The following is an 11966-nucleotide window of genomic DNA, read 5'->3' on the forward strand; positions in this document are numbered from 1 at the left end:
CCCCGTACGTCTGGGCCCATCTTACGAATGCAGAAGGATGTCCAAATTGGGGAATGGTCCCAGCTTGCTTCCTTGACATGTAGTGATAATAGTGATAGCTAACACCTTTTGAGTGGTGACTATGTGCCAGGCACTGTTCCAAGTGCTTGGCACATATCCTGTGCCATAAGAACTTTTAACATTACTCTCATTTTACAGATGAGGAACCTGAGAAACAGAGGATAAGTAACCTGTCCAAGGTCACACAGCTAGCAAGTGGCAGAACCGGAATTCAGAACAGTATACAGAGTGGGTCCTGAAGCATTAATCACTGCTCTCAAGGGCCCTGTTATCCCAGTCTTCCTGGATTGCAGTCAGGCCTTCTGACCCCATGCCCTGTGGCTCCATCTCCATGGCCTTCCTATCAGAGTCACATTACCACATACCATCCAACTGCCTGACTCCTGTCCAGCGGCCAATACTGGGCTCATTAGCCCTCCTGCTGTCAATTCGGGCCTTGGTTTCTCGATACCTGCTGATACTTCCCTCCATTACCTGCCCTGTCCAGGCCTCTCTACAGAACTGACAACCTGGTTGCTTCTGCTGGAGATTTAGCATGGTGCTGTTTAGTAGAAATATTATGCAAGCCACATATGGAATTTTCTAGTAGCTAAGTTAAACAAGTATTTTAAAAAGTGAAAGTAATTTTAATAATACATTTTATGTCACTCCATGTATCTAAAAGAGTATCATTTCAACATGCAGCCAATATAAAAACTATTAATGAGATATTTTCCTTTCTTTTTTTCACATTCCACCTTCCAAGTCCAGTGTGTATTTTTCACTCCCAGCCTCTCTCAATTCCACCTGGGCACACCTCAAGTGCCCAGCAGGCATAAGTGGTGAGTGGCTGCAGTATTAAATAGCACCAATCCAGAAGCAGAGTGTGGACCCAGAGGAACCCTGGGTACAGAGGATAAGTGGAATACCTCGAGGGTGGAGTTGGTGCACTGTGCGGAGGAGTTGAAATGGATGCCCATTTGGGAGTTCAGCACCCAGAGTTCTACTCTTGGTACTGATGCCAGGTTACTAGTGAGCTTGAGTAAACTCCTCCTCCTTTCAGAATATTACAGTGAGAAGGCTGGCCTAAAGGCCCTTCCAACTTGAATATTCTACTCCCACACACACACCCTTTTCTTCCCTACATGCCCACGGTACCTAGTTATCAGTAGAGATGAAGTTCAGGAAGTGGTGAAGTACTGAAGAAACAGGATGAGCCCTGGTAGAGCCTCCCTTTCTTGAGGACATAAATCTGTGGTCTCTACTGCCTCTTCTGGAAATATCCCTGGTTACATGGAGCTTGGCCCTTCATTCCTCTTGATGAGTGGATGCTGGGAGTTGGCCTGGGACTATCACATACTCCTAATTCTGTGCAAATAGAGTAAGGTCATCTTTCCAATAACAGGAGTAGTTAGTTTGAGAAGTGGTAGACCAGGCAGTCAGTCGGTTTTTACCTTTTAAGAGAACTCAGCTGGCTCAAAGCTTCTCCGTCTTTCCTCATGCACGTCCCCCTCCATGTTCTATGTATTCATACCAACCAAAAAGACTTTGATAAAAGTCTCATTTTCTGGAGGTCAGACAGACCACTAGGGGGAAAATAGGTATACTGAATATGCTTCAACCAACTACACATGCCCTTGGGAATTCTGTAATTCACCCTTCCACACACCCCAACTCCTGGCCCAGCATTGTCACTAGCCTAAACTGAAACCCTAAAGGCATTAGAGAAATGTTTTTACTAGGGTTCTGAGCCTGAGATTTGAGGAAACAAAGGAGTTTCCAAGTGACTAGAACAATGCCAACCTTTTAAAATGATTCTTTTAAAGAACATACTGACTGCTTAAAGTTATCATTGGAGTAAAGTGACCTTCTTATCACCAAAGTCAGATGTCTATAGAATTAAAATTGGTATTCTACTTCCAGTTCATGACCTGATTTTTCTTTGGTGATTCAAAGCTTTGTTTATGAGAGTGGGATGGATCAACATAAGTGCCTATTGGTGTAAAATTTGCAAATGGGTACTAGAACACAGAACCAGGGCCATTTTGCTTGGACATTACCCCTAAGGGCGTTGTTTTGAGCCTTGATCTAAGCTCCTGGCTCTGGAAGCTAAAGACAAAATTCTTCCCTCCTCTGAGACTTGGCACCGCCCCACCCCACGCCTATAAGATGGGACTAAACAGAGCCTGCCCTGCCCTACTGTGGCCCAGAGTGGTTGTGGGGGAGGGTCCCATGTCCCATGCCTTAACTACTAGGTGGGAATGGACTTTGTATTGAGCACATGTGAGAGGTTTTTTCCCCACCCAAAGGAAAACAGAGGTACAAAGACTCCTGGCTATCTTCTGCACGTTGAGTATCAATGGGGAAGCTCAGAAAATGCTTCATCTAATATGGTCTAGGGGTAGATCAGACACTGGAAAGTAACTGGAACCCAGGAGGGGTGAGAGGCATCCCTAAGTCAGAGGTGAGGCAGGAAAAGGAAAAGGAAAAGGAAAAGGCTTTAAAGATGTTGAATAAGATCTTGAACAGAATTATTCATAAAGATTTGTAAAGCATATAGTTTCTACAGAATTCTACCTTTTCAGAAGACGCTTGTGCACATATTGATCTTCATAACAACTCTGGAAAGCAGGCACCCTTACTGTTTCCATTTTACTGCTAAGGAAGCTGAAGCCCAGAGAGTATAAGTCATTTATCCAAAGTCATAGAGCTAGTAAATGGCAGAGCCAGAATTTGAATCATAGGCTCTCTGATAACAAAGCTATTCTCTGCTCATACCGTGTCACCCCTGACCCCAGGGGAATTGTGGGCAAGCATATAACAATGTTAACAGATTCATATAGTCCAGTCCAGGCAGTAGTCTATGTCCTTTATACATATTAACTCATTTGATGCTCACTATAACCCTATGGGGTAGGCACCATTATTGTCCTCCTCACTGTAGAGAACACTGAGGCACAAAAAAGTTAAGTCATTTATCTAACTGCAACCCATTGCCAAGTGGCAGAGGTGGGATATGAACGTGGCATCTGACTCTGTTCCCCATTCAGGCCAGGCTTTGTTCCCCAGGTGGTGGCCTGAAGGAGTCACAGCCTCTGGTTCCCTGGTTTCGTGGAAGCAGAGAAACCACCCAGAACCTCCCCAGCAGGTTGAATCCAGCATTCCTTCCCCCGGAGCATCAAGCCACCATGCCCACCTTTTAAGAAAGCCCAGCCAAGCAGAAGCAAGCTCAGCCTGACAAAGAGGCAAGGTGATGTAGTGGAAAGAATGTGGTCGTTGGCAGCAGACAAACCTGAGTAGAAATCTTGGCTTAAGAAGTTACTTTGTGACCTTGGACAACTCACCGAACTTCTCGGGATGTCAGTGTCCCACCGCTAAAGACTGTTGAGAGAAGTAAATTAAATGGCTATATAGAAATGTGAATTATATACTCTAAAGTGCTCTTGAAGGTTAGTTGTAATTGTTAGCTGTTCTATAGGGCTAAGTTCCTCTGCCAGGGCTGGGCAAAGCAGAAACTAGGAGAAGTGGGCTTTAGAAATGCTAATGCCATGCGTGAGTGACAGGCCGCGGACAATGGCAGAGGGCTCTGTGAATGGGGCCCCCAGGCCTGGGAGCGGGGCTCCCCACGTGGGAGCCGAGTGGGGCAGGGAGCTGGAGGGGGCGCCGTTCCCAGCAGAGGGGATCCGAGACTTCGCTAATTGGAAGGGGCTGGAACTGCGGGGGCAGGAGGGGGAAGGGGATTACCTGCGGGTCTGCTGCTGACGAGGGCGGGGCTCCCAGGAGGGGTTCGGGGGGGGGGGGGGGGGGGGGGGGGGGGGGGGGGGGGGGGGGGGGGGGGGGGAGTAGGGGACTCCAGAAGCCTTGGGCATGGGGCCAGGGGGTGCTGGCCCACTGAGCTGTGCACTCAGAGAAAAAGAGTGAGGGAGCTGGGAAAGGAGGACTCGGGCCTTCATAGGCTGTGAATGGGGCAGAGCAGGGTTTCTGGGCTGGGCAACTGTAAACCGAGCCTAAGCTAGTGGTAGGGAAGACAAGATAGCTAGTTTCTATGTCCAGCTGGAATCCTGACCCCTTTGGGTTGACCTGGGAATCAGCCTCACCAATTCCAGGGCACATTGACTGCGCCGTGCAGTGTGTGTGTGTGTGTGTGTGTGTGTGTGAGAGAGAGAGATGGGCCTGTGGAGGGGAGACAAGAGTTGGGTCCCCAACCTTCTGTTTCCCCTTCCCCTCGCCTCCAGCTCTCGTCCTCTCCCCTCAGTCCTCTCCTTTTGCCCTCCCCTCCCCCTGCACCATGAAGGCTGTTTTTGTTCCTTCTCCTGGCCTAGCCTCTAAGGTGTGCAAACAGGAAGAACCTCTCCCTGGGCAGTGAGTAAGGAGGGAAAAATGAGGTGTTGAAAAGATGACAAGTCGCCCTGTCAGAGCTCACCTTGGCAGGGAGCAGGCGGCAGGGGCCAGCGGGTGGTGGGAGGGGGGTCTGCCCTGGAAGCCAGCCTACATGTGCCAAGAGCCAGGCAAGCTGATCCTCAACAACCAGGCACTGTGCATGCATTTGTTTGGTTTAGAAAAGCACCCCCTCCCCATTCCCACCATCAAAGATTGCTTCCTTTCCTCCCCAGTAGGAAGAGTACAGGCTGCTGGGCCAGCGGGTTTCAAGTGTGATTGGAGTGCGCAGGGCAATGGGAGGGGGCTGCGCGACCCTAATGCCTCTTCTAAGCTCCAAGCTTTGGATCCAATAGCCTGCTGGGCAGCCCCTTGCATGTCTCCAAGGTTCCCAAACTCTACATCCTAAACTGAATTCATCAATGCTGCTCTCTCCACCCTTGCATTCTGTACCTCTTATAGAGCTCAGTAAAAATGACCTCATCATCCAGTCACCCAAAAGCCAAAATCTTGGGAGTCATCCAAGACTTCCTCATACCCCCAATTGGATCAGTGTCCTAATCTGCTTAGTTCTCCCTTTTATCTCTCCAATCTGTCTCTTTTCTCCCTCCTCATGGTCCCACCCTGTTTTAGTTTCATTCATTCATCACATATTCAACAGTGATTTATTAAGCACCTACTGTGTGCCAGGGAATGTGTGAGCCATTGACAAGTCAGCTGTGAAGAAATCTGATCTGACTTACGTTCCCATTAAGTTTTGTGTCCAATGTGGCTGGGCTCAGTGCAGTGGGATAGGACTGACTGGACCAGCCAGCTTCTAAAACTGTTCCTTCCAGAGGGTAATGGTTAAGAGCAGTGACTCTGTAGCTAGCCTGCCTGGGTTTGAATGCTGGCTTTGCCTCTTAGAGCTCTGTGGCCTTCGGCACATCATTTAATCCCTCTGTGTATTAGTATTCTTTTATATTTTATTTTTTAAAATTTTTAAATGTTTACTTATTTGAGAGAGAGAAGGAGGGAGGGAGGGAGGGAGAGAGAGAGAGAGAGAGAGAGAGAGAGAGAGAGAGTGGGGGAGGGGCAGAGAGAGAGGGAGACACAAAACCTGAAGCAGGCTCCAAGAGTGCAACGCAGGGCTTGAACCATCATGGGATCATGACCTGAGACTGAGCCAGAGTCGGACGTCTAACCAACTGAGCCCCCCAGGCGCCCCTCTCTGTGTCTTAGTTTTCTCATATGAAAAATAGGGGTGAGGATAGCAGCTACCTCTAAGGATTAAATATGTCAATATTTTAAGATGCAAGCACAATATTCTATATTAGCATTGTTAGTTTTATTATTTAAAGTGTGGAGCGAGGCAGGGCCTGATGATAGACCAAATTATAAGAACCCAGAGGGAAGCCTGCCTAGGAGGCAAGATGTCAGATTGCAAGAATATGGCAGCAGGCCCTTGCAATGGCCCTGTCAAGAAATCAGCATGGGAAATCCAGCAGTCCTGATTAGCTGGCAGAGGCCTGTCATAGGGAATCCAGGCACAGAATCTGGAAATCCAAAGGGGAAGAAGTAAAGTGTGGCAGAGTAGTCACTAACAGGAAGGCCAGGGTGACAACCCTAGCTCTGCCACTGTCTAGTCACATAACCTCAAGCAGGTCATTTTCCCTTCTGAACCTCAGTTTCCTAAGGGTAGCAGTTAACAAAAATTGAGAGCTTAATATGCATCAGGCACCTATTCAGCACCTTAACTGCTCCCCTCGAAGGGAGCTACTATTATTTAAATCCCATTTTACAGAAGAGAAAACTGAGGAACAGAGAGGTTAAGGCACTAGCCCAAGGTTGCAAAGCAAGTGAAATACAGCACTGGGCCTTGAAAGCATGTGTCTTTGAGACTAGTGATTAGAACACTTACATTGTAGAACTATTGTGAAAATTGCATGATATACTTCCGGAAGTGTTTGGTAGCAGGCTGGCAGGGTGCCCAGGGAGGACTGTCTTTATGCTGTGGGCTCTAGCTGCCAGGCTGAGGCTACAGAACCTGGGCCATCAAGAGGAAGCCGGGGCCTCAGACATCTAATCTGAGCAGTGCCTGAGTCTCAGGGACAGACCAGAATCTCCTGGTCAGTAGCAGGGCCCAAAGTTAAGCTAGGCTAAAGGCTAAGGGGACTTGAACCCCTGAGACTGCTTGAGGGCAGAGACTGTCTTGGTCACTTCTGGATGCGCCCGTGCTCCACAAAAGGAAGTGCTTAATAAATATACACTGAAATGCCACTCTAGAGCGTCTCTTACGTACTGCCACTGCACTATTCCCCTGTGTTCTCTTCACAGCAGTCCCAGAAGGTTATCATGCTTATTTTACTCATGAGGAAACTGAGGTTCAGAGAGATGATGTGACTCATTCAGGGCCAAGAGCTAATAAGCAGTCAAACAGCTCTTTGAATGCAGAGAATAGGAAAAGAAAGAAAAAACTATGGGCCACCTGGGTGGCTCAGTTGGGTAAGTGTTGGACTTCGGCTCAGGTCATGATCTCACGGCTCGTGAGTTCGAGCCCCGCGTCGGGCTCTGTGCTGGCAGCTGAGAGCCTGGAGCCTGCTTCGGATTCTGTGTCTCCTTCACTCTCTGCCCCTTACCTGTTTATGCTGTTTCTTTGTGTCCCAAAAATAAATAAAACATAATTTTTTTAAATCATTTAAGAAAATGGGCAAAAACCCCCTTCTACTCATGGCAGAGAAGGAAAGTATATTTTATTGCTCTAATTATAAAGTTCTCTGGTGATTGTGGGCCTTGCCCCTCTACCTCATGCTACCTACCTGTAGCCAACAAAGAAGCACTACCTCTGCCTAACTGACACTGGAGCAGGATTTGGAGTCCACCAGATCTGCATATATATGTTCTGGGCTTTCTCTTCACAACCCTGGGGACTGGGCCCATAGAGGTCCCCACCCCTCATCATCCTGAACCTAGCACTCTGGGGCTCCTCCACTCAGAACAAAGACTGGCAGCAGCTTTCTACTCCCACAGACTCAGAGGAGCTCTGAGGCCAGCTACTCTCTTAAACCGGGAGGACTCTGGGCAAGCCTTGCACTTTTCTTTCTCCAGTGCCCAGCATGCAAGGGAGGAGTCAATGTGGCAGCTATATCTAATCAGGCAGGGCCCCAAGACACAGAAGCTTCTTCATCTATGCCTGAGGAGGGGTCAGGCCAGGGCTCAGGGAGGGGCCAGGGCAGACACTGAGCCCATCCAGCCAGGACCAGCCCACATTCCTCAGCGGGCCTGAATGGGGTGGGCATGCTCAACAGGAAGCCAAGCCCTTCACCAGGAGGGGCTCAGCCACCATATGTGCGAGCACAGGCAGCTGTGAGCAAAGGGTCTTGGCTGGCAGAGTCAATTGCACAGAAAAAAAAGGCAAACATTTTGCTTCCTCCTTCTCCCCTATCTTGCTGCACTCTACTTCCAAAGGGAATTCCTGCTAAGTATTTTCTGCAGACCTGGGGTCAGGCATCCGGAATTAGCTGGGCTACATCGCTGAAGAGAGAAAGATGAGTGTGTGATGTATGCGTGGGGTGGAGGAATTCTTTCCATCCGGGGAGTAGTGGTTTTGCTTCTGAGTTCTGGGCTCCTGCTGCTCCAGCCCAGAAAAAAAAAAAGAGCCAGGAGGAATGGTAACAACCAACAACAACCATCACCTTAAGGTTTTCTCATGTATTTTGTCGGTTACTTCATTTGCTTCCAAGCACCTTATAAGATAGGGGTTCTTTTGGCCCATTTTATTTATTTTTTTTTGTTTACATTTATTTATTTTTGAGAGACAGAGGAGGAGGGTCAGAGGGACAAGGAGACACAGAATCTGAAGCAAGCTCCAGGCTCTAAGCAAACGGTCAGCACAGAGCCTGATGCAGGGCTCGAACCCACGCACTGTGAGATCATGACCTGAGCCGAAGTCAGAGGCTTAACAAACTGACCCACCCAGGTGCCCCTGGCCCATTTAGGTAAATAAGCCCATAAGAAGCAAACTGAGGCTGAGAGAGGGTATATGCCTTGCTCACCACTCACATTAGCGTGGAAACTGTTTCAGATGATCATCTTTGGATTCCACAAATGCCCTGTTCTTAGTTAGCCCACTCTGCCACTGACCAGGGCCTGCCTGGCTTCCCTCAGGAAGAGCCAGCCTTGAGAGGCTTGAATCAGTGTTCCAGTAACATTCCAATTTTTGTCCTTTTTCTCTCAGATTGCCTGCTTGTTGATGAAAATTTGAGAAATGCCCTCAACAAATAGAGATAATTAAAATTACCTGTAATCTCACCACTGAGAGAATCACTGTCAGCTAACATCGTGGTAGATTTCCTGATAATGTTATACACGTATACAATCTGGAGATCTCTTTTACATACCTGAGCTGATAGTGGACCTGCTCTAGGTGCTGGGCTACCATCCAGCCCCCACACCATGTCCTCATGAGGCAAGCTGAAGTGTGATTCCTCCTCTCCGCATAAGGCCTGCTAGGGTCAACACTTCTTGTTCCCAGAATGCATGCACACACACTATACTATTTCATACCCCATGTGTTTATTCATTCCATTCCCTTTGCCTAAGGTCTCTGCCCTCCTGCCTCCTTCCTTTCCTCTTTTCTCTCTCTCTGTCTTTGTCTCTCTATATATTGATCATGTTTACATGTGGTGAAAAAAAATCTAATTCACAAAAACTCCAAAGGGACAAAAGGGCACACAGTAAAAAGTGAGGCTTCTCATCCTGACCTCAACTCCTGTTTCTTGTGTATCCTTCCTGAGACAGAGATGTTCTATGTACCAATGAGCACAGAGGTGTATGTTTCTCTTATGAAACATACATGATAACGTTCTCACTATTCTATGCTTCCCTCTTGTAACTTCTTGGTTTTTGGATATTCTTACATGGCAGTAGCTGTGGATCTGCCTTATCTGGGTAAAGGCTGTCTAGTGAAGCATCTGATGGCTATGCCATAATTTATTTAAGCCAGCTACTAGTGGTGGACATGGAAATGCTTTCCAATCTCTTGCTACTACAAACAATGCAACAGTAAATATCCTTGTACAAACAACCTTGTGCTTTTGCTTATGTAGGAGAAACTCTACTAGTGGAATTGCTGGGTCAGAGGGTGTGCAGATTTCAAATGCTAATACATTTCACTGAAGAGCCCTTCACACAAACCAACTGACACTCTCACTGATAGATATTTTAAAGGGTCCATATTACCCTCCCTCCTTCCCTTTCTTCACCTGGCCAATGCCTACACATGCCTTCAGAGTGGCGTCGTCCAGTATGCCTCCAACGAGCATCCCTTCCCAGCATAGCCAGCCAGGCTCTTTGCTTACAGGTCACCTCGTGTTTGCCTCCATGTCACACTTGCCACAGAAGTTTGCAATCCTCTCTTTATGCATCTGTTTCCCACACTAGACTATGAGCTCTTTGAGGGAAGGACTAAGCCTTATTCATCTCTTGCAGGTTCCAGTCCAACACACCACAGGCAAAAGGTCAACAAATATTTGTGGAACTAAACCAGTCCACTCTTGAATCCTTAGCTCTGAGTAGAGTGGGCAGGAATGTGTTTGCTATATACTAGTATTGTCTGGGCTGAGCAGTGCCTTGGGTTTGGTTCCCCTGGGTCCCTGGAGGTTTGTCTTCATGCATTTCGTGCCGGGTCCCCAACCTTCTTTCAGGCTGGCCCCGGGGCCCTGCTTCAGCCACACTCCCCCAACTATAAGCAGATACTGTCTCCTAGTCCCCCGTTCTTGTGGAAGAACCCTTTTGTAATTGTGTGTCTCGTTTCTCCTCGTTTTCCTACCCAGATGCCTGGTACTGTCTTGTCTGTGTTCCTCTGGGCCTTCAGTGAACTGCTGGGAAGCTGGCAACCTATGCTGCCTATGATCAGAGCACCTGAGCGGGAGTCTAGCTGGAGCCAGCCTGGGCTAAGGATCAGACCCCTACCCATTCCTCACCACACTGGGGCTGAGACAGCTGCTGCCCTCCCCTGCCAAGCAGACATGCCCTTCATGTCTCTTCAGAACTGTAGCCACCTTCCCGAACTTCAGTGTCCTTATCGTTCACCTTTCAGGGTGGATGGGAGGGTCCAGTGACATCCCTAAATGTGAAGGGGGCTGGGGGAAATCTTGTCCAAACGTTAGGGATTATGAAGCCTTGCTAATGTTTTAGGATAATAAAATCTGGAGGAAGGAAATGGGATGTGAGGCATGCAAGGGGCAGCAGAAGCCTGCAGCAACAGGCCTAGCACCAATATCCCATTGTGCAGATGGCAATGCCAAGGCCGACTGAAAGCTTGCCCCACGCTGGGCCTCATCCAAGGCTGAGGCCAGTGACTGATGGAGAAACACCCTCTCAGCTCCACGTTTGTCAGAGGGTCAACCCAGGCCAAAGAGAGATATACTGAGGCCGGTTGCCACAAATTTCTCTGTCATCAAGATGAGCATCACTTCCTAGCCACAAGCTCTGTGCCTAAGAAAAGTCTCTGAAATACTGGGGACTTGGCAGGACAAACAGAAAATGGGACAGAGGGTGGCAAGAGGAGAGGAGGAAGGGTGCCACAGCCTATAGAGGCAGGGGTTGGGAGCTGTGATAAGGCTGGTTTAGGAGCACCTGGTTGGGCCAGGACTCCATGGTTTCTCCTGGGCTCTCCAAACACAACCCCTGCCTTAAGCCCACCTTGGGAGCCATGCAGTCAGCCAGTGTTGCTGAATACTTCTGAGGCAAGCACTGAGCACCAGGCCTATGGAAATGACTCAGAAATAATAGCTCCTGACCTCAAGGGCTCACAGAGATGGGACCCAGAGAATGAAGGAGCCAGGGGTGTCAGAAAACATTGTTCTCAGGAGCTCACACTGGAACAGAACTTTTCAAAGCATGGATAGAATTGACAGGGCTAGACAGAGCATTTCAGATCAGAGGTTCAGGCACAAATGTAGAAGGATCTAGCCAGAACAGAGGGCTAAGAGAAGGTAGTGCCTTGGAACCAGGAAAGGCCTGACAGTTCAACTATAGTGTTAGCCAAGGGGACCCCTGCAGCTGGGGTGCTGTCTTGCAAGCTATAGTGGTTTAGACTCCAAATCCGTGACCAAAATGTGGAGCTATTTATTCTGCCACTGGGAAACGAGCCCCAAAACCAATAGGTCTAGTGTAGTGGGTGGTACCTTTAACAAACATGCCAAATAAACCACTCTCCAACATGACTGCTTTGTGTGTAGCAGCCCCTGAGGCCTAGAACCACGGCTCCAGGTACCAATAGCAGGTCCACTGTTTTGTAAACAGAAATTGCCTGACCTTTTGCCATTTCGGGTATTTCATGGCTAAAACATGGGCACAAAGGTGGGCTATGGTGTTGACCAGTGTGCCACTTGGGATTCTTTGTTAGAAATGACAGAAACCAACCCTAGTTAATTTGAGCAAAACAGCCTTACTGGAAAGCTATGAGGGAGCTTGGGCAATTGTCAGGGAGGCTGGAGAATAGAAACTGGCAGGAAAAGGGAACTGGGCATCCTATGGACACAGCCACATCCCACACAGGACCTTTT

This window comes from Suricata suricatta, chromosome X (genome assembly GCF_006229205.1).
Source record: "Suricata suricatta isolate VVHF042 chromosome X, meerkat_22Aug2017_6uvM2_HiC, whole genome shotgun sequence".
In the NCBI taxonomy this organism is placed as follows: Eukaryota; Metazoa; Chordata; class Mammalia; order Carnivora; family Herpestidae; genus Suricata; species Suricata suricatta.